The following is a 20,952-nucleotide window of genomic DNA, read 5'->3' on the forward strand; positions in this document are numbered from 1 at the left end:
TAAAAGGAATACATAAAAATAGAAAATGTGGCAAATTCTGAAGATCTGAAACAATATTGGAAATGCTTGTCAGTAAGCTTTGTAGAAAGTTGACACTTCATATTTGTCAGTTCTAATGGAGAGCAAATGATCAATTGTCAAAGAAAACTGTAGAATTGTCTAAAAGTGTAATTTGTTAGAAATTGGACAAAATTTTAAGCTTGTATTTTTTTTAAACTCCAAGCTTTTTTCTTTTATCTTTTTTCAAAAGTTTGAAGAGAGTTGTCCATGTTTGTGAATAATCCTTTCAGGAACTCGATTAACCAAACTGAGGAGAAAAGTGGACTTGAAATGTGGAAGTGTATTCAAGTTAAATTTAAGCCCTTTTAATGCTAAATTCAACTGGTTTTAAGGAGACCCTTAAGGTTTTTTTGGAGGAAAAACTTAAGTGAGCTGACAAACCCTGTGAGATGGTGGTGATATGACCCTGCTCTTTGGTCTGTATTTGTAAAACAACAGTGGCAGATGTTTTCTTATTCTGCTTCATTCTGTTCAACACAGTCTGCATAATTACTGTAGCCAGATGGGATGACTCAAACACAGCAAGACACTGTGGCGTCCCAAACTCTGCATTGTTTCCAGATTGTCCTGCCAGACTGTGCCTGGGGAGGAGATGTTGGATGAAAGATGATGTGCTTGTGTGGCTGATGTGGCAACCATAAACATTCAGCACTTCAGCTGAATATTTGTTTCTTCTTCACAGTATTAAACCTAAAATGTGCAGTGTCTTTGTAACAGGGTGAAATAGATTTATTGTTTTGTAATCTTTTATCTTGTATATATCTGAAACTATTTGCATAGTACATTCTGCTTATTTTTAAAAAACAGTCCTCGTATTTACAAATAGAAAATTACTTAGTGGTCATAAAGTTTCAAATAATGGTTTGGTTAAATATATTATGTCAGTCAGTATTGGATTTCCCTGATATTTTTCTACAGCTAGTGCTGAGAGCAAGAATCAATATAAACGAGCTTTGTAGTTAAACATTTTGTTTTTGTTTGAGCCACTGTTAATGATGAGCAGGTTTTTCTTCAGTTCGTAGTTCAAAGGTGGCAAATGTCAACAGATGCAAGAGTTCTGGTGTATGGGTAGAAGTTTGCAGCTGGTGTATACAAGCATATGTCATCCAAGAGTTTCCAATTCTGTTAATCAGAATTCTGCTGTACCAGGCAGCTGAAGGTAGTGTCCACCTTGGAAAATCTTTTGAAAATCAATTCAAAGCACAGATGTCTTTATGCTGCACTAGAATTGGGGTGAAAGTTGTTGCTCTCTATTTTGTACATAGTGTGATTACTGAGACTAGTTATTGCTCCAATGGAGGGTGGAAGAGCGGTCCACAATAAGATTTATTTTTACAAAGCGCCCATATGTTATTCGTGAAAATGTTTTCTGTTGTCACTGATGCAGTAAATTTTCAACTGAACTGAGTTGCAAGACTTAAGATAATGCATAATCAGTGGAAGATTGCAGAGGCTGAAAGTACTTGGCTGTTTTTTTGTAGATCAAGTACAAAGTCGACAGGAAGAATTTGTGAAAAGAAATTGTTAATTGTGGGGGAATCTTGTAAAGTGTTCTATGATCAGTGCAAAGCAATGACTAGTTAGTTGTTTGCAAGTTAGTAAAGTACTTCTTGTTTTGGGGAAGAAATTTCACTAGTTCTCTTCAAACAAAAACAGCTCAAGTAATTTTTCCACTACTTTTTAAGTGTTCTTTGTGTTTTAAAATTTGTCAGACTGCAGATGTGACAGTCAAAAGCTTTTTGCATATTGTTTCTAAAATTATCTTGCAAAGATGATTATGAAAATAGGTTGATACTTAAAAGTACCACAGTCACATTTAGAAGAGTTTTCTCCTTAAATGTTTTTTGGACAGAATTTGTGTGATTTTAACAGTCTGAAGAATGTCTGAGATCTTGACATTGGTCATTCGCACACTAATGCCCAAAACTCTGTCTCCATTTCCTTACTCGATTTTAGACAGCATACTGGAAGTGTGGTAATTAAAGAGGCGGGGCTTGCAACGTGCATCATTGATACATGCTATTAATTCGCCCTTTGATCATGAAATGCTTGCAGTTGACTTTAGACTGTAGGCATTATGGGAATTTACTAGGGATCAAGGAGGTAAAATATTGGAACGGGAATGGCACCCTCATTCGCTTTCTGACCTTTTTACACAGTATGTGTTTCTGGAAAATGGCTAAAATTTCCTAGAATGCAATGGTTGTGTACCAAAAAAAAAACCAAAATTGTTACTGTAACAATTAATATACTGGATTAAGATGTATGACCTGCTTGTAAGGATGGGCACAGCGCAGTCACGTCTCCAGAATGGAGGACCATCGCCTTCCCAAGATAGTGTTATATGGCGAGCTCTCCACTGGCCACCGTGACAGAGGTGCACCAAAGAAAAGGTACAAGGACTGCCTAAAGAAATCTCTTGGTGCCTGCCACATTGACCACCGCCAGTGGGCTGATAACGCCTCAAACCGTGCATCTTGGCGCCTCACAGTTTGGCGGGCAGCAACCTCCTTTGAAGAAGACCGCAGAGCCCACCTCACTGACAAAAGGCAAAGGAGGAAAAACCCAACACCCAACCCCAACCAACCAATTTTCCCCTGCAAACGCTGCAACCGTGTCTGCCTGTCCCGCCACAAACGAGCCTGCAGCTGACATGGACTTTTTACCCCCTCCATAAATCTTCGTCCGCGAAGCCAAGCCAAAGAAGAAGACAAGGATGGGCATTTTTTTTAAAAATGTTAGCAGGATACCATTATTTAACAAGCGAGTTAAATTTGCAAATTTCCTTTGAATTTAGAAATCATTTCTAAAGTAAATTATTACTTGTCACATTAATTAGATTAACTGTCAAAATCACTTGCTACCAATATTCCTGGACAACAAAGTGTGGTGCTCACATCAGCATGACCCGCTGTTGTCATCTGCACTGTCTGGTTTGTGTTGAATGCTAACAGTCTTGAACGGTTCCTGTTCTAATCCCTTTTCAGGAAAAGGGCACCTTTCCTAAAGAGACTTTTAAGCCTGAAACTTGAATTAGTACTTGTACTTGATGGTCAGTTCTTAGAATTCGTATGTTGTCTGTATGTAGTTTCATTGCAAGTGAAAATAATGAATTCTGGGAAATGCAGCCTTATCAAAGTCTCAGGTTAAAATTCTATCTGAGATGCATGTTATTTCACTGCTTGATGTGAATGTAATGTTTAAGCCAAAGGCAAAATAATAGGTATGTTTTTGATTCTTTGTAAAAGTAATACAAGTTGCATGGAAGTAGTTAATGTTCTGCATACTGGAATGTATGAGAAAAGGAGTGAATGTTCTGTTGTTGAGGGTCAGAAGAAAGTGCAGTCTAGCATGGGGGATGGAAATGGTTGGATTGGATTACACTGAAGGGGACTGTTATGGGGAGACACAATGTGTAACACTGATGTTAACTGGATCATTGACAGATTTTCTTTTGTGGTTTGGCTCAGTGGTTGCTGTGGTACAAAAAGAATGAATTGCAGCTGACTGGGACTGAGCTGAATTGGAAAGCCTTAATTATAAATTAAAGAATGCTTCAAACTTAAAATATCAAAGTTTGAATGTGGAATCTGTTTTGTTTCAAATTTACTGTGTACCAAGTTCCTATTTCTCTTTGTGCAAGCCCCTCTTAAACCAACCGCCCCCTTCTCTCCACCCCTTTCCAATCACTGAAAGCAATCCAGTACAGCTCAGCAGATTCTGGCAGTATTCACTTGGAAGAAACTGGGTAGGCTTTGGGGAATCTTTACAACATCCTCCTTTAGTGACTAAAATTACAATTCAAGTATAAAAGAAAAACTTGTATTTGTGCTGCTTTACTACAAGCCACGTAAAATCCCAAAGTGGACTCGATGAAGATGGGTTAATACAGCAGCTAATTTAGAAACCGCAATAACCTGACATAATACTTTGAAGAAAGAACAACTTGTGAGATTGATTGAATAATAATATTTACCAGATACCAGGAAACACCAAAGGTTTTGAGTTCTTTCTCATCTTTTACACTTATAAGATCTTAAATTTAAAGAGCACATTAAAAATGGACATGAGCAGAACATTCTGCAGATGCTGTGATTGTCGTGGAGTACATATTGCACTAAAATGCAGAGTTGCCTCTGAATCAATGCACACTTTCTGGTCATCTCACAATTGGGCTTCATTTCTTGGTCTGTCGTGAAGACGTTCTTCTCAACAGTAATAGAGAACCTCTTGGTAAAATGCAGACCCTTCTATCTGCCCAGGGAGTTCTCAGCCATGCTGATTGCTGCAGTTGATGATCCACCTTTGGCATATGAGGGTGAATTAATGAAGGAGCTTTATGATGCCACCTGCAAAGCCCAGACGTCTCCCTCTAATGGTCCATGATTGTAGCCACCAGATTGGAGAACACCCCCAAATGGGTATACACCAATGTCCCTGGTGCATACGTCTGCTCCTTGCTTCCACCTTGGTTACTCGGAACATGTATCTGTCCTGCTAACCTTGGCGTACAGGCCACTGGTAAATCGAACAAAGCCGATATGCAGGGAGATCAGGATGTGCCCAGGTTGGGGGCTGGAGGCTGTAGCAGCACTACAGAACTGCTTTGAGACTACGGACTGGAGCAGATTCAAGGAGGTGGCATGTAGATCGGCCATGTAAACATCAAAGAGTACATGAGCTCAGAGACTGGCTACATTAACAAGTCCATCAAGGATGTTGGGCAGATCAAATGCTAAATAACCTTGCTACGCAAGATGGCACTAAGATCAGCCAGGACTGAACCAAAAGGCAAAGTTTGGGTACACACAAGATCCACGGTCAGTTGTGCGACACTGGTGGCATGAGGTGCATTTGGCATGAAACAAATATTTTGTGTCAGTCTTCATGGTGCAAGACACATCCAGCATGCCCAAGTGCAGAGTTAAGGATGCGAATGTTGGGGAGGGCCTTGATAAAATGATTGTTACAAAGGAAGTAGAGATGGAGAAACTAATGGGACTAAAGCCAGACAAATCACCTGGTCCTGATGATATGCATCCAAGGGTTCTGAAGGAAATGGCAGAAGTTATAGTTGATGCATTAGTGGTCATTTACCAAAATTCCTTGAATTCTGGGCAGGTCCAGGCAGACTAGAAGACAGCAAATGTCACGCCCCTTTTTAAGAAGGGATGTAGGCAGAAGACTGGAAATTATCGGCCAATTAGCTTGACGTCTGTAGTTGGAAAAATGCTTGAAGCTGTCATTAAAGATGAAATAGTGAAACTTTTGGAACATAAGGGTTCAATCAGGCAGACGCAGCATGGTTTTAGAAAGGGAAGATCTTGTTTGACAAACTTGTTAGGATTCTTTGAGGATATAATGGATGTGGTGGATAGAAGGGAACAGGTTGATATTGTATATTTGGATTTCCAGAAAACGTTTGATAAGGTGCCGCATAAGAGACTTATCAGTAAGTTACAGGAAAGTGGAGTCTGGGGAAGTATATTGGCCTGGATTGAAAACTGGTTGTCTGACAGGAGGCAGAGAGTCAGGATAAATGGGAGTTTTTCAGGTTGGCAGAGAGTGGTAAGTGGGGTGCCGCAGGGGTCAGTGTTAGGCCCAAAACTGTTCATCATTTACATTGATGACTTGGAGGAGGGGACAAAATGTGGTGTAGCCAAGTTTGCGGATGACACCAAATTGAGTGGAAGAGCAAATTGTAATGAGGATGTGGAGAGTCTGCAGAGGGATATAGTTCAGCTGGATGAGTGGGCAAAGGTCTGGCAGATAGAGTACAATGTTAGTAAATGTGAGGTTATCCACTTTGGCAAGAAAAATAAAAGAGCTGAATATTATTTAAAGGGTGAAAAACTACAGCATGCTGTAGTGCAGAGGGACTTGGGAGTGCTTGTGCATGAATCGCATAAAGTTAGGTTGCAGGTGCAGCAGGTTATTAAGAAGGCAAATGGAATGTTGGCCTTCATCGCTAGAGGAATTGAATTCAGGAGTAGGGAGGTAATGTTGCAACTGTATAGGGTGCAACCATTCTACTGATAATGCTATAGCCTTGTCCCTCCACTCCATCCTGTCCTTATTCACCATTGACTTCAGCTCGGCATTTAATACCATCATACCCCAGAAGCTCGTAGAATAGCTGCCTTCACTGGGACTTGCCACCCCTCTCTGTAACTGGATTCAGGACTCTCTAATGGAAAGACCACAGTTTGTCTGGGTTGGCAACAGAATATCAGATCCAGCTCCCAACAGAATAATCAAGTTTGCAGGTGATTTGATAGTAATTGGCCTCATCAGCAACAATGATGAGTCGCCCTTCATATCTTGTGATATGCTAGAATAACTAAATGAGTCTCAACATGGGGGGGTGGGGGTGGTGGGAGGATGAAATGATGATTGTGGACCTCAGAAGGACTGGGGAAGACCACCTTTACTCTGCATTAATACCTATACACAAAACATCTCATCACCTGTCAAGAAGGCACTTTCTGAGAAGAATGAAGCAGGCAAAGCAACTGGCGACCATCCTGTCAACTTTCTTCAGGAGCTCTATCGAGAGTGTCCTGACTGGTTGCTGTAGAGCATCAGGTGGGAGGTCAATCCACAGAACCATAAGAGCAGCAGAGGATCAGTGGGGTCTTCCTTTCCCCCCCCCCCCCCCCCCACCTCCATCAATGGGATTTACTGAGATTGTTGTTGAAAGAGGGCTTGCAAAATCAGTGAGAACTCCCTGCTACCCTGCACACAGCATCTTGTAGCTACTCCCGTCAGAAAAGATGTAGGAGTGTCAGAGCCAGAACTGCTAAACTGGAAAATGGCTTCTTCCCACGGGCATTGAGACAGCTGAATGACTGAACTGCTCATAGAAACCCTCTGACTCAATTATTTACTTAATAACATTTATTTAAATATTTGTTTATAATGTCTGTGCATATGTTTTGATTGTGTGTGCTTGCAGTGTGTTGAGCCAAAGACCAGAGAGTTGTTTTGTTGGATTCAAATTTATTATCAGAGTACATAATGATATCGCATACCACCCTGAGATTCTTTTTCTGCAGGTGAGGTAGAATTACCACTTATTAGTAGCACAAAAAAATTGCATGAAGCATATGTAAACCAATAACTGAACAGATAACAAATGTAAACAAACTGACTGCAATGAAGAGAATTTACCTTAAAAAAAAATTAAGGTGCACAAGTAAGAGTCCTTAAATGAGCCTGAGTTTGTCATTGAGGAATCTGGTGGAGGTTTAGCAGCTGTTCCTGAACCTGGTGATGCGAGTCTCATGGCAGCTATACCTCTTTCCTGATGTCAGCAATGAGAACAGAGTGTGTGCTGGGTGTTGTGGATCCTTGATTATTGTTGCTACTCTCTGATGCCAGTGTTCCCTGTAGATGTAGTCAATAATGGGGAGGGTTTTGCCTGTGATGTCCTGGGCTGTGTCCTCTACCTTTTGCAGGGCTTTACACTCAAGCGTATTGGTGTCCCCATGACCAGATTGTGATGCAGCCAGTTAGCACACTTTCCATCACACTTCGGTAGAAATTTGCCAGGGTTTCACGATTCCTTTGGTGTGTTTGGCCCAGGAATGATCATCTGAAATACTGACTCCCAAGGACTTTATTCACTCTCTCCAATACTGATCCCCCAATGATCATCGGATTGTATATCTCTGGCTTTCCTGCTGACATTGAGTGCAAGGTTGTTGAAAGTGCACCATTCAGCCAAGTTTTCAATTTCCCTCTTGTATGCTGACTCATCACCCTCTTTATACAACTGTGATATTGTTGGCAAATTTGTAGATGGTGTTATTGCCGCGCCATATAGTTGTAGGTATAAAGTGAATAGAGCGGGGGCTAAGAACGCAGCCCTGTGATCTGGTACTGATGGAGATTGTGGAGGATTGTGTATTTGTACAATCTGATGATAAATTAACTTAAACTTGTACTGGATTTGGGGATGGTGGGGGGGAGCAATAACTGAAATGGCTTGGCTATATTCAACATCTGTTGCCCACAACCTTAATTGTTTTAATCCATGGGCCATTTTCCAGAGTTTTCAAATCAGCACATGTTGGTACTCCTGTTTAATTTGATACTGCATGTCTGTTTGACTTGTTGTCACGTCACATGGAGGACAGACCTTTTAGAAATATTAACATTTCTCTTGCTACCTTGACATCTGAGTGTTACCATTCAAGCATTTACATTTTCATCAGTTAGTTTGCTTTTGTTGAAGTGTGATTGGTTAAAGGCAAAATCATTCTATTGCAAAGCTTTGGTAAACTTTTTTCTTCTGAATTAGAATAAAATATTGTTGATGTGCAGATCCCAAATCAATGCTCAATCAGTTTGAATTAGTGCTTTTGTAGGTTACAGTTAGGTAGGGTTTTTCACATTAAGACTGATTAAGCTATTTCAGGGTTTATCTTGAGTAACATAACCTCAATTACTTGACCCAACAATAAATGTATTAGATGTGTTCTTGTCTTGGCAAGGACTTGTTTTTCTTTAATCTGTTGGGGCAAGTCTTGTTATATGGAAAATTTATTTTATTTGACTACTGGCATATCAAATCTTTTGCTTTTGAAAACTTGTATAGGTATAAGCAAATGGAAAATGTTCGGGGTGGGGGGGGGGAATTGTTGCACACATTAAATCCCTCCACCCTGACCCTGAAGGATTAACATTATTTAGCTGTCTTTGACAATTGAATTAATGGCATTAAAAATCCATGCTTTTATTCTTTATTCAAGTCTGGAACTTAAATTTATAGCTACTGTTTGCTTTTTACCCATTCCAAATGTTCATTTTATCAGCTTGTGGGTGTGTGATGTAAGTTGATAGCAAACAGCAACTGGAACTATGGAGTTCTGCAATAACATATTGTAGAATGCAGTTCCTTTCAAACTATTAGACCAGAGAGTTTGCTGTTAAATTTCTTTTATAATATTTTTACTTTGTTATATTCACTTTACCTTTTCAGTGTGGCAGACTGAGCCATTCTGCAAGTGAACCGGGTTATGGAGTTAAGTACTTGCAGGGGGGCAGAGAGCACTGATGTATTGGGCATGGTTCCAGCCCTCTGGGCTGACATCATTTCTATCCCAGGAAGTGCAAGTGTCATTGGGAACTGGGAGATGTTATTGCGCATGAATTAGATTTAAAATTAATTGGTCTAGCTCACTCATGGATTGCAGTGCAGTTTGTTCGCTGTGGTGACCCTGAAGGGCCCAAATGGCAATTTTGGACCCTATGATAAATGAGGCTAATGTACAAATCGCGGTCTCACTGAAACCACCTACCTTTTGGACCTCCCAGCTTGTTATCTAGTTCGAACAAGCTGAGGCCCAGTTCCATGTCAGCAGATCACCGTGGGCACCACGAAGTATTGCTACGTGGTCAGCTTGTTCAACCAAGAAATCGCTGGAAGAATTGTCGATTTCCTGCATCAACCCCCTGCTGTTGACAGATATGAGGCCATTAAAGCGCTCATCTGTATTTTCGGGCTTTCCCGCCGTGAACAGGCATTGCAGCTGCTACACATGGACAACCTAGGTGACTGAACAATATCCGTCCTCATGAACGACGTGGTGGCGCTTATGGATGGCCACAAACCCTGCCTGCTGTTTGAACAAATATTCCTGGAGCAGATGCCAGAGGACATTCACTTGCTCCTGACAGATGACTATTTTGAGGACGCCCACCCCCCCCCCCCCCCCCATCGGTTGACAGCCTGTGCAGGCATCCTATTGGCACACCAAGCAACATGGCAGGGTGACAAAGTTGCTGCGTCATGCGTCATGCCAGGGCACTTGGTTCTTCCCTACCCCAGAGAAGACGGCGGTGATAGCTATAAGTGGACGAACGCCCAGAAAAGGAGCAGTTGTGCTACCACCAGAGATGAGGTTCTGTGGCCAGCTGCTGCTCCCCACCTTGCTAACATCTGGCCCATTGATGCTAATGGTTATGACAGCTGGCAACCAAGATTGCTTCCTCTACTTGACACAGGAGCAGAAGTCAGCATTTTTTTGCCTCCCACGAGCTGGGAGACCTATGCTGGAAAGTCTGGGCCTTCCCTTGCTGCTACCAATAGCAGTGTTAAAATGCATTGGTGTGCAGACTATCCTGCTTGACTTCGGCTTCTGTGTGGACCTTCACGTTGGCCAATGTGTCACAACCTTTCTGGAAGTGGACTTCCTGTGCACTCACTGCTTCCTGGTGGACCTGAAGGGATGTCAATTCCAAGACTTTTGAATCGCTCACTTTAAGCCAAGCCACTTCACTGGACCAACCCCATCTGGACTCGATGACTTTTTCTCAGAACGGGTATGCCAAAATCTTGGTGGAATTTCTGAACATTACCATCCTGCAGTTCTCTGCAGCCATACCAAAGCTTGGCATCCTGCACCATATTCTCACAGAAGGATCACCACTACACTCTGGGGCACGCAGACTGCCTCCTGACAAGTTGTATCTCGCCAAGGAGGAATTCCAGAAGATGCAAGAGATAGGGATAGCTTGTCACTCGAACAGTCCATGGACATTTCTGCCCACCTCCAGTACCGAAGGTTTCTGGTGGATGGAGACTGAGCTGAGATTATCGCCGGCTCAAAGATGTCACTACTGCAGACAGGTATCCAGGATTTCACTGCTAACCTTCACGGTGCTAAGATCTTCAAGATTGACCTGGTTAGGGATTCATCAGATTCTGGTGCACCTGAATGGTGTTCCCAAGTTGGGACTCATCACGCCATTTGGGCTGTTTGAATTTCTACGCATGCCATTTAGACTAAAGAATGCGGTGCAAACATTCCAGAGAGTTAAGGATTCAGTGGGCCACAGCCTGGATTTCGTGCTTATTTATCTGGATGACATTCTTATTACCAGCTGTTCTCATTAGGAGCATAGCATGCACCTGTGTCAACTCTGCCAGTGTCTCAGTGAGTATGGCATGGCTATCAGTCCAGCTAAATGCCAGTTTGGCTCTGCATCTGTTGACTTCCTCAGGCAGTGCCACTCCCATCCAAAGTGGAGGCCATACGCAAATTCTCCAAGCCAGCCACGGTGAAGGGTCTACAGGAATTCAAAGGCATGGTGAATTTCTACCATTGATTTTTACTGGTGACAGCCAGAGTTATGCAATCCCTCGTCAAAGATCTAAAGTGGGACAAAGAGTAAACAGCAGCTTTCGAAAGTGTCAAAAATGTGTTGGGCAATGTGTGTGCATGCATGAGTCGATGTGCTCACAGTCAATGCATCTAATCATCGAGAGCAGCTGGTATATAGAAGCGGTTTGCCTTTTTCAGCAGATGCTTACAAAATCGTGGGGTCCAAAATTGCCATTTGGGCCAGGTCACCACAGCGAACAAATTACACTGGCATCCGTGAGTGAGCTAGACCAATTAATTTTAAATCTAATTCATGCGCGATTACATCTCCCAGTTCCCCCCCCCCCCCAAACAAAAATACAGTGCATTTAACACAGAACTCCTGGCTCTTTATCTTGCTATCCATTTCTGCTACTTCCTGGAAGGAAGAGATTTCACTGTCTTTACAGACCATTCACCTTTGCCAAGATATTGGAGCTATGGTCAACAAAAAAACAGAGGTATCTCTCCTATATCTCGAGTACACTACTTCCAGTTGATACATTCTGGATGCACTATCTCAGATATTTGTTCATTCTTTGTCTCCAGCGATTGACTATGCAGCTTTGGCAGCAGTGCTGCTATAGGACATGAGGTTCAGACCTTCCAGGGCTGTGCTTCTCTGCGATGGGTAGAGGTTGGCCTGTAGATACTTGTGCCTGGCACTTGGAGACTCCATGTGTGTGACCCAATTCGTGGCCTGGTGCATGTGGCCTGCAGAAACAGGTCAGCCAGAGCTGGAACTTGTGTACACTGTCAGGCCTCCAAGATGCATGGACAACATGAAAGTCCCTCTCCAGTATTTTCCTCTGTCACACAGGCATTTTGACCACATTCATATGGACATCGTTGGACTGCTGCCACCTTCGAGGCACCAAGTACCTGTTCATGATGGTTAGTAGATTTACAAGATGGCTGGAGGCTGTCCCTCTCTTGGACACCTCCATGACATCCTGCGCCAGATTCCTCATTGAGAACTGGCTAGCTTGTTTCACATTACGAGCTGACATAACTTCGGACAGGGGAGTACAGTTCTCGTCAGCATTATTGACCACACTAGCTCAGCTCCTCGGCACCCAATTACATCATACCACAGCCTACCACCCACAGTCCAGTGGCCTCATGGAGAGATTCCATTGCCATTTGAAGACAGCCCTAATGGTGCACCTCAAAGGCCTAAATTGGGTAGACAAGTTGCCTTGGGTGCTACTAAGCATATGCACGGTGCTGAAAGAGGATCTGACCACATCCTCAGTTGAGCTTGTGTATGGGGCTCCCACTTACTGTCCTTGGCGAGTTCATGCCAGCAGGTTGGGGATGGGAAGACTTGCTCACAGGACGCCTTATGCGACTGCGGGAAAAATTTGGCACCTTGGCCCCTATCCCAACCTCATGACACAGTCCACTGCCTCCTATGTCCCGAAAGAGCTCCAGGATGGCCAGTACGTTTTCGTGAGGAGAGGAATGCACTGAACTCCATTTCAGTGCCCATAAGTGGGTCCATACAAGGTGCTTCAACACAATGGCATGATGTGTCCTGGACATTGGGGGCAGGCAAGAAACCTTTGGTTGACCACCTCAAGCCAGCACATGTTGACTTAGAGCAACTGGTGGCAGCAACATGCCCTTGATGGAAGGGTCGCCTGTCTTAACTTACAAACTCTGTACTATCAGGTGGCTCATTACCTCTGAATACTGGTTCTTGGTGGGGGTTCCTGTGGCGGGATGAGCCACTCTGCAAGCAAACCAGGTTATGGAGCTGAGGACTCGCAGGGGGCAGAGAGATGTACCAGGCATGGTTCCAGCCCTTAGGGCTGATGACATTTCCGTCCCAGGAGTTGCAAGTGTCGTCGGGAACTGGGAGATACAAGTGCGCATGAGTTTGATTAAATTCAGTTGGTTTAGCTCACGGCTGCCAGTGTGGTTTGTTTGTTGCACCTCCTTGCGACCACAGTAGTTTGTTTTCTGAATTATTGTATGTTCCAAGAACCCCACCCCCACCATCCCATACCAGTTACCCCCATCCAATTCTCTGAAGTCAGCCAAATGAAGAAAGGCCCTTGAATGCGATTGTCAACATGCACAGAACTTTTACTTGAGATGTCTATTTTTGTTTATAATGGGGATGGAGCAACAAGAATCAAACCATTTCATGGAAGATTTTTAATGCTAGGTGGTAAAAGAAACCTCCATCCTATTAATCTGGGCAGAGCTGGGAAATGAAAGAGTAGCATTAACCCACCAAACCATCCAATTATTTGTACAGTTCTTCACTTTTTATTGCAAAAACCAAATCCTATCAATATGTGTGTAAATTGAAATGGAAGCATGTAAAGCTTTTGAAGAGTGCAGAAAACATCTGATGATGGATTCCAGTCAAAGGTGGGTCTTTGATGTGCAGGGAAGGCAAAACAGAAATTTGATAAATGTATTTAAACTCCTAAAAAAAATTTAGATAATGAAGATAAAAACTTTTTTATGCCTGAGTCTTGAAGGCAAGCTGGAATTGAATAACTACTAAGGGAACAAAATTGTAAGGACAAATGAGGGGGTGGAAAACAGGTGAGTGTGACCAAATGGATAGATTTTCAATAGTCAATAATAACTTGGGAAAAAAAAACACACAAATGCTGGAGAAACTCAGCAGGTCAAACTGTCTTTATGTAGCAAAGGTGAAGATACATCACCAACATTTAGGTCTTGAGCCCTTCACCAAGGTGTGGGTGACAGATGGGGAGCAGTGAGAGAGAATCCCACAAAACTCCCTGCGGAGAGCAAAGGCAAACTTCTTCAGGGTAGGCATCCCTTGGAGACCTCTGAGTTGTTGATGTAATCAGAGGTAAAATACAGGATTCTGTTGACACCATGGTTAAGTAGGGGAAAAAAAATACAAATGCTGGAGAAACTCAGCAGGTCAAACGGTGCCTTTATGTCGCAAAGGTGAAGATTAAGGCTCAAGCCCGAAATGTTGGTGATGTATCTTCACCTCTGCGACATAAAGGCACTGTATGACCTGCTGAGTTTCTCCAGCATTTATGTGGTTTTCACTCAACCACAGTGTCAACAGAATCCTGTTTTACTGTCAATAATAATTTGATGGGTCAGGTGACCCCATTGGGAGCAGTTCCTCCATTTTGTGAATTGGCACATCAGAAAATTGGCATTGTTAAGTTACAAAAATCTGTGAGGGAAACGAGATACCACTTTGCCAAAGATTTTGATTATCAATCTTTAATGTATCCTTAATGTGGTGGCATGGCACTTCTGTGAGGGTTATTGGGACACTTTGTTAAAGGCAGTTTTCAAATGGAAGTTGCTGAATGCAAAGATGGTTTTATATTCACAAGTTGCAGGAAAATGTTGAGGCATAGGCCCTTAGACCTTCCACATATTGTCTCTTTTAACTTTATAATAGAATGCTTATAGCTTTGACATCTTTTTGAAGGTCAGGGAGGAAAGACCAAAATTTCTGACCAGCCATATCCAGATTTTTTTTAAAAATCCAATGTTTTTAGAGATGTTCTGCATATTGTCTGGTTAAGTGTTGTAATAATTTTTTTTAAGATTCTTAGAGTGGAAAAGCCAATAGCTAGTAACCCTAAACACTTTAACATGCTATTATGATGGTACATGTAAAGAAGGAAAATGGAATTGTTTGCAAAATCATTTAATTTAAAAACTGTTTTTGAGGTGATTGTGCAAATTATTTCAATTACACTGTTCAAATGACCCAGCACTTCCAATATTTCAATTTTTCATATTGGTGAAAAGATTGTCCCAAGCATTCTGGAGTGAACTTCTCCTTTGATTTTGGGGGAAAAAAAATCTTATTGTGAATCATCATTGTTAAAATCAAATGTTGCATGTTTTGTAATCTTTTTGGCAAAGAACGCCTATTCTTGTGATCTGCTGCTATGTGTTACACAGGTCATCCTATTAATTGTGTGGTTCTCTGCAGAAAAAGAATTTCCCCATTTTTCTCAATTAGTACAGACAATATTGGGGAATGTTTAATGCATCTGCAGTTGTTATTACTTCTGCATTGAGATGAAAAATTTGTGTAAAATAGAAGCTATTTGTGCAAGTAAGAGGTAAAAATCCAGTGATCATTGGAGGATCAGAGATGAAGAGAGCGACTTCCCAGAACCTAAATTTGCTCACCATCTCAGAGGTTCTTTCTGGAACTGAACATGCCAGTGGCATCATGAAGGAAGCTTGTCAACCTTTTTCTCAAGAGAAAATACTTTTTGCAATTTCCTCCTTGCAGTCTTGTAAATCTCTAGGACTTGATGGATACCCCATGGAATTTTATAAATCCTTTTCCAAATTGCTTGTGTCCCAACCAGATTCTATGCTTAATGACTCATTTAAACAAGGAAATCTTCCTTCATATTTTAATGAAGCTTGTATTTCCCTTATTTTATATTTACCTCCCACTCCTGCACCTGAATGTGTTTTCTTTGGATGCAGAGAAGCCTTTTGATTGAGTGGAATGGGATTATCTATTTGCTACTTAGGAAAAATTTAATTTTGGACCATGTTTTTATTAAATGGATTAAATTATTATATTTGTTCTATTGCCTCATTTCTTATTAATTTGCAGCAATCAAAACCTTTTAATCTTCAATGGGGTTCTTGTCAAGGTTGCTCTTTAAGTCCATTAATTTTTGACTTGGTAGAGATTTTATAGGGATGAATAGGAACAGCATTGAACACAGTTTCTCTATATGCAGATAATCTTTTGCTTTTTGTATCAAATCCAGATGTTTATTTACCAAGCGTATTAGTTTTGCTTTCTCATATTAATCAGTTTTCTGGGTTTAAGATGAATCGTATAAAAGTGAACTTTTACCTTTTTAAATTGTTCTATACAACTGCCTAACTTTTATCCGGGATTGTCAGGACTGGATGCCTGGCCTTGTTTGGAATCTTCCAGATTTCAGAATCATTTTAAAATGGTGGTCCCTTTAAGCAAATGTGATGTTTCAAAATCGCACAAAACAGGGGGCGTGGGGTGTTAAATGACTTAGATAAATAAAGACGATAATATCACTAGCTTGATTTTTTTATTTTAAAATAAAACTTCAAAATAAAACAAGCTTAGACCCCTTCCCCCACCATCCCTACTCTTGCCTTCAGTGGAAAAGTAACTTTTGTCCCTGAGTACCCAGTCGGAAAGAAGCAGGCTGCGACTAACTCAATGCGGAGGCAATAGCTGTGTTCCTCACCCATAATCCCCCATGCAGCTGGAACTGCTCTGTCAGTGCCAGAGTGCATAACAAAGACTGCCATTGCTCCCGCATTGAGCCGCTGCTCCGAGTGAACTCCAGGCTCAGCAGCACTGCACCTTTGCTGTTGCATCGTGAGTTGGGGGGGGGGGGGTGGCAAGGAGATGGATGGATGGGGGCGTGATGGACAGCAAGGGCTAGAAATGAGGCAGTGGGTGTTTTCATTATCAAAAAATTGCTGTTTTTTTTTTGGAGGTTGCTGGTGTTCAGAATCCCAGATAAAAGGTTAAGCATCTGTATCAAGTTATTCTAATTTTCCTTTTAAGATTGTGAAGTAGGAATTTACCTATCTTGGTATTACAATTACTAGCAGTTATAAATATTTCTTAGGAAAATTTTTCTTGTTTATTTAATCAAGTCAAATTGCTGCTATCAAGATGGTCACCTTTATCTATTTCCATGAACATTTAACCTAAATTTTTGTATCTTTTCTAGTTTACATACCCAAATCCTTTTTTGACTCATGGATTCGATTATATCTTCCTACATATGGCGAGGAAAGCATCCCCACTTAAATAAGTCTCATCTTCAAAAAGGTGAAATGGCATTTCCTAATTTTAGATTTTATTATTGGGCAGTCAATATACATAATTTGCTGCTTTTGTTACACTTCAATAATCTACTTGACCCTCCTCCATGGGTAGAAATAGAACTAAATTTTACTAAAAATACTTCTATGTTGGCAATTTAAAGATTTTTTATTATCATTTATTAGTTAACTGATAATCCAATAATTAGACATTGTTTGAGAATATGGGCACAATTAGAAGGTTTTTGGATTTCAGATTTTCTCTTGCCAGACCTATTGTATCTAATCATCTTTTACAACCTTCTTTGCAAGATGTTGTCTTTAATGACTGGCACAGACTGGATATTAAATGTTTTAAAGACCTTTGTATTCAAAACAATTTTGCTTCCATTGAACAATTGGCGGTAAAATTTAATTTACCAAACATTTTTAAAAAAAGAAATTTACAAGTTAGACATTTTCAATCTCAGGTCCCTGACTTTCTGTGAATCCCCACGGCAAACATTCCTAATACACTTTTTAATTTACAACTTTCTCATAAAGATTTAATATCTTATTTTAAATAATTAGTTGATTTAAGGATAGCCTCATTAGTTAAAATCAAGAACAACTGGGAACAAAATTTGAACCTTTCATTCTTAGATGAGGTTTGGGACTCTATTTGTAATCTGACTGATACGACGTCTTTTTGTGCACGACACTGTTGCAATTTAAAGTGACCCATAGAGTACATGTGTCTAAAGTTAAACTGTTTCATTTTTATTCGGCTATAAATCCTCTGACAAATGTAAAATTGGTGATGTGTGGCGGCGCACATCTCTTGTAGTGAACTGGCCCCGCTTGTATCGCCGCGTTGGTGGGGCAGCTGCAGGAAGATGGCGCAGTCGGGGCTTGCTGATTATCTCGTGGCCGAGACCACAGTTCACTCCCCAGGCAACGGGATGACATCACTGCTGCGTGGGCGGAACTCCCATTGACCTTTACACATGGAATTCAAATAAATCAGTTCAACTGAAACTTCCACTGCGTCTTGTGTGTTTCTGCGTGTATAGCAGCCGCTACATTGGTGACCCTGCAGAACCCAGATGTTATCTGGTCTCCAGCTATAGATTAGACAGTGATCAGCACTGTGGCAGTTAAACTCCCACTCCACTCCACCCCCCCCCCCCCGACCCATCAACCTCACACTTGGTTCAGGGAGGCGGAGGCGCAGTTTCATCTCAGGCAGATCACCTCTGACAACACAATGTTTTACCATGTGGTGAGCGCCCTCGACGAAGAAACTGCGGCCAGAGTGAATGACCTGATCCGCGACCTACCAGAGAAGGGCAAATATGTCGCCCTCAAAGCTCTCCTCCTTGGAACCTTTTGTCTCTTCCCATTGGCAATGTGCAGCTAGTCTAACGCACCTTGATGGCCTGGGGGACAGAGCCCCGTCTGCACTAATGGATGAGATGCTCGCTTCGGCAGAAGGCCACAAACTGCCTGATGTTTGAGCAAGCTTTCCTGGAATAAATGCTGGAAGACCTCCTCCACCTACTGGCGAACGAGGACTTCTTGGACCCCTGGAAAGTCGCACCCCACGCCGATGAGCTTTGGAGAACCAAATGGGAATCAGGTCACCTGTCTTGGACCCAGCCGACCAAGACTGCCTCCAAGCAGAAGCTGGAGGAGCACCAAACCACCTGGTGTTTCTATCACCAACACTAGGGAGTCCAAGCCCGCAAGTGCCAACAGCCCTGCTCATACCAAGGAATTGACCAAGCCAGCCACCATTGATGACTGCGAAGCTGGCCACACGAACAGCCTCCTGCACGTGATCGATAAGACCAGTGGACGGTGTTTCCTGGTGGTCACTGGAACAGTTGCGTGTGCTTCCCCCGACCACCCTCGAATCCTGCACACTGGCATTCGAATGGCCCCAAAGGAGGATCTCCAGGTTTCATCTGTAGAACTAGTCTATGGTTCACCGTTGTCGCTGCCAGGAGAGTTCTTCAGGACAGGCACAGAATCTGGAGGTGAGAACCCAACCCTCCTTGCAGACCTCCACAACCGGCTTGCCTTGCTGGGACCCCCACTGCCAACCCACCACGGCAAACAGCCAGCGAACATCCCCAAGGACCTGGCCTTATCAGATTTAGTTTTAGTCTGGCGTGGCCCACCCCCCACCCCCTTGCAGTACTTGTAAGAGGGCCTGTACAAGGTCCTACAGCGTTTGGGAAAAACTCTTACCCTGGTCATCGGGGACTGGGAGGAATTGTTCACTGTCGAGAGACTGAAACCGGCACATTTGGACTTGGACCAACCCGTGAGGATGGCCCAAGCCAAATGAAGGGGTCAGCTGCCCAACTGGCGAGGAGCATAAGCCGGTTTGGGGGGGGGGGGGGTCGCGGTTGTGTGGCAGCGTACATCTCTTGTAGTGAACCAGCCCCATTTATATTGCCATGCTGGTGGGGCTACTACAGGAAGATGGCACCGTCAGGACTTGCCAATTACCTATAGTGCCTGAGGCCACAGCTCGCTCTCGAGGCAATGGGATGATGTCACTGCTGCGTGGGGTGAAACTCCCTTTGACCCTAAATGGGCACGTGCAGAATTCAAATAAATCAGTTCAACTGAAACCTCCACAGTGTCCTGTGGTGTGTTTCTGTGTGTGTGTAGCAGCTGCTACAGATGCTTCTTTGTTCACATGTTCTGGACTTGCTCTAGTTTAAAAAAATTTTGGAAAGATATCTGTCACACATCATCAGTGATTCTTAAGGTTAAATTAGGACCTTGCTCTATTCGGATCATTTCAAGATGATGACGTTTTACTGACTCCAACTCAAAACAGAATTTTATCTTTTACTTCCTTGATGGCCAGTCGTGCAATTTTGATTAAATGGAAAGACAATACTTCACCTACACATACAGAATGGTAAAGTGATTTGGTTTTTTTCTTGTCTTTTGACTTGTACATTACAATATGAAATTGTACTGTTCAATTTTGCATGATGTAAACATCAATACAAATATTTTTAAAAGGAAAAGAGAAAGCTTCTCAGTAGTTTGCAGAGATTTGGTATGATGCCAGAAGCTCTGGCAAATTTCTAGTGGTGTGGTGGAAAGTGTGCTGACCAGCTGCATCACTGTTCGCAAACACCAATACACCTGAGTGTAAAGCCTTCCAAAAGGTAGTGAACACAGCCCAGGACATTACAGGCAAAATCCTCCCCACTATTGAGTACATCTACAAGGGAATGCTGCCGTCGGAGAGTAGCAGCAATCATGAAAGAGCCTCACCACCTAGCACATGGTCTGTTCTCATTGCTGCCATCAGGAAAGAGGTCGAGGTGCCACAAGACTATCTGCTGCCCCTCTACGTCAGTCGTTCAGAAACTCATTTAAGGATTTTTACTTGTGCACTTTATTGATTTTCTTTGTTCTCTCTATATTGCTCAGTTGTTGACATTTGTTTTGGTTTACAGTTCTTTTGTTTACATGTTTTATGTTGTGTACAGTTTAATTTTTGCACTACCAATCAGTGGTCATTCAGCCGTGCCAGAGGGAAAAAGAATCTCTGGGTTGTACGTGATGTCCACTCTGACAATAAATCTGGGGGAAAATGTCTGAAATCTTTTCTGCTTTCATACTGGCACATGAACCCAGTAATTAGCTGCCAATTTATTGGTTCACCTCCCAGTGTGAACGCTCCCAACCCTGTAGGGGGTCCAAATCAACCCAAGGATTAACGGCCTATCGCGGGTGTATCATTGCTGTTTCAAAACAACATCAGGTCGTCCAATGTAAATAGGCGACCTGGTATGCTGGGTCCCATTAGTGACATGTTGATGACGTTCTTGTGTGCGTGGGAGGTTGTTGAAGAGGCAGGGAATGTAAAAAGCAAAAATGTTTTTTTTTAAATGCAGCATTTGCATCGTTTTTCCAT

The 20,952-nt window shown here is 42.3% G+C and overlaps 1 protein-coding gene across 5 annotated transcripts in view; it reads left to right on the plus strand.

Annotated features, from left to right (window-relative positions):
* The window catches only part of LOC138754260 (early estrogen-induced gene 1 protein-like), a 145,921-nt gene that overhangs the window by 15,064 nt on the left and 109,905 nt on the right, over positions 1 to 20,952 (plus strand). The window contains exon 2 of one of the 5 annotated variants that reach the window (XM_069918250.1): positions 16,931 to 17,031. The exons of the other annotated variants lie outside the window; for them this stretch is intronic. The gene's annotated coding sequence lies outside the window, so the exon portion shown is untranslated. The remainder of the gene's footprint in view (positions 1 to 16,930; positions 17,032 to 20,952) is intronic. 5 annotated transcript variants of the gene reach the window in all.

This window comes from Narcine bancroftii, chromosome 1 (assembly GCF_036971445.1).
Source record: "Narcine bancroftii isolate sNarBan1 chromosome 1, sNarBan1.hap1, whole genome shotgun sequence".
NCBI lineage: Eukaryota > Metazoa > Chordata > Chondrichthyes > Torpediniformes > Narcinidae > Narcine > Narcine bancroftii.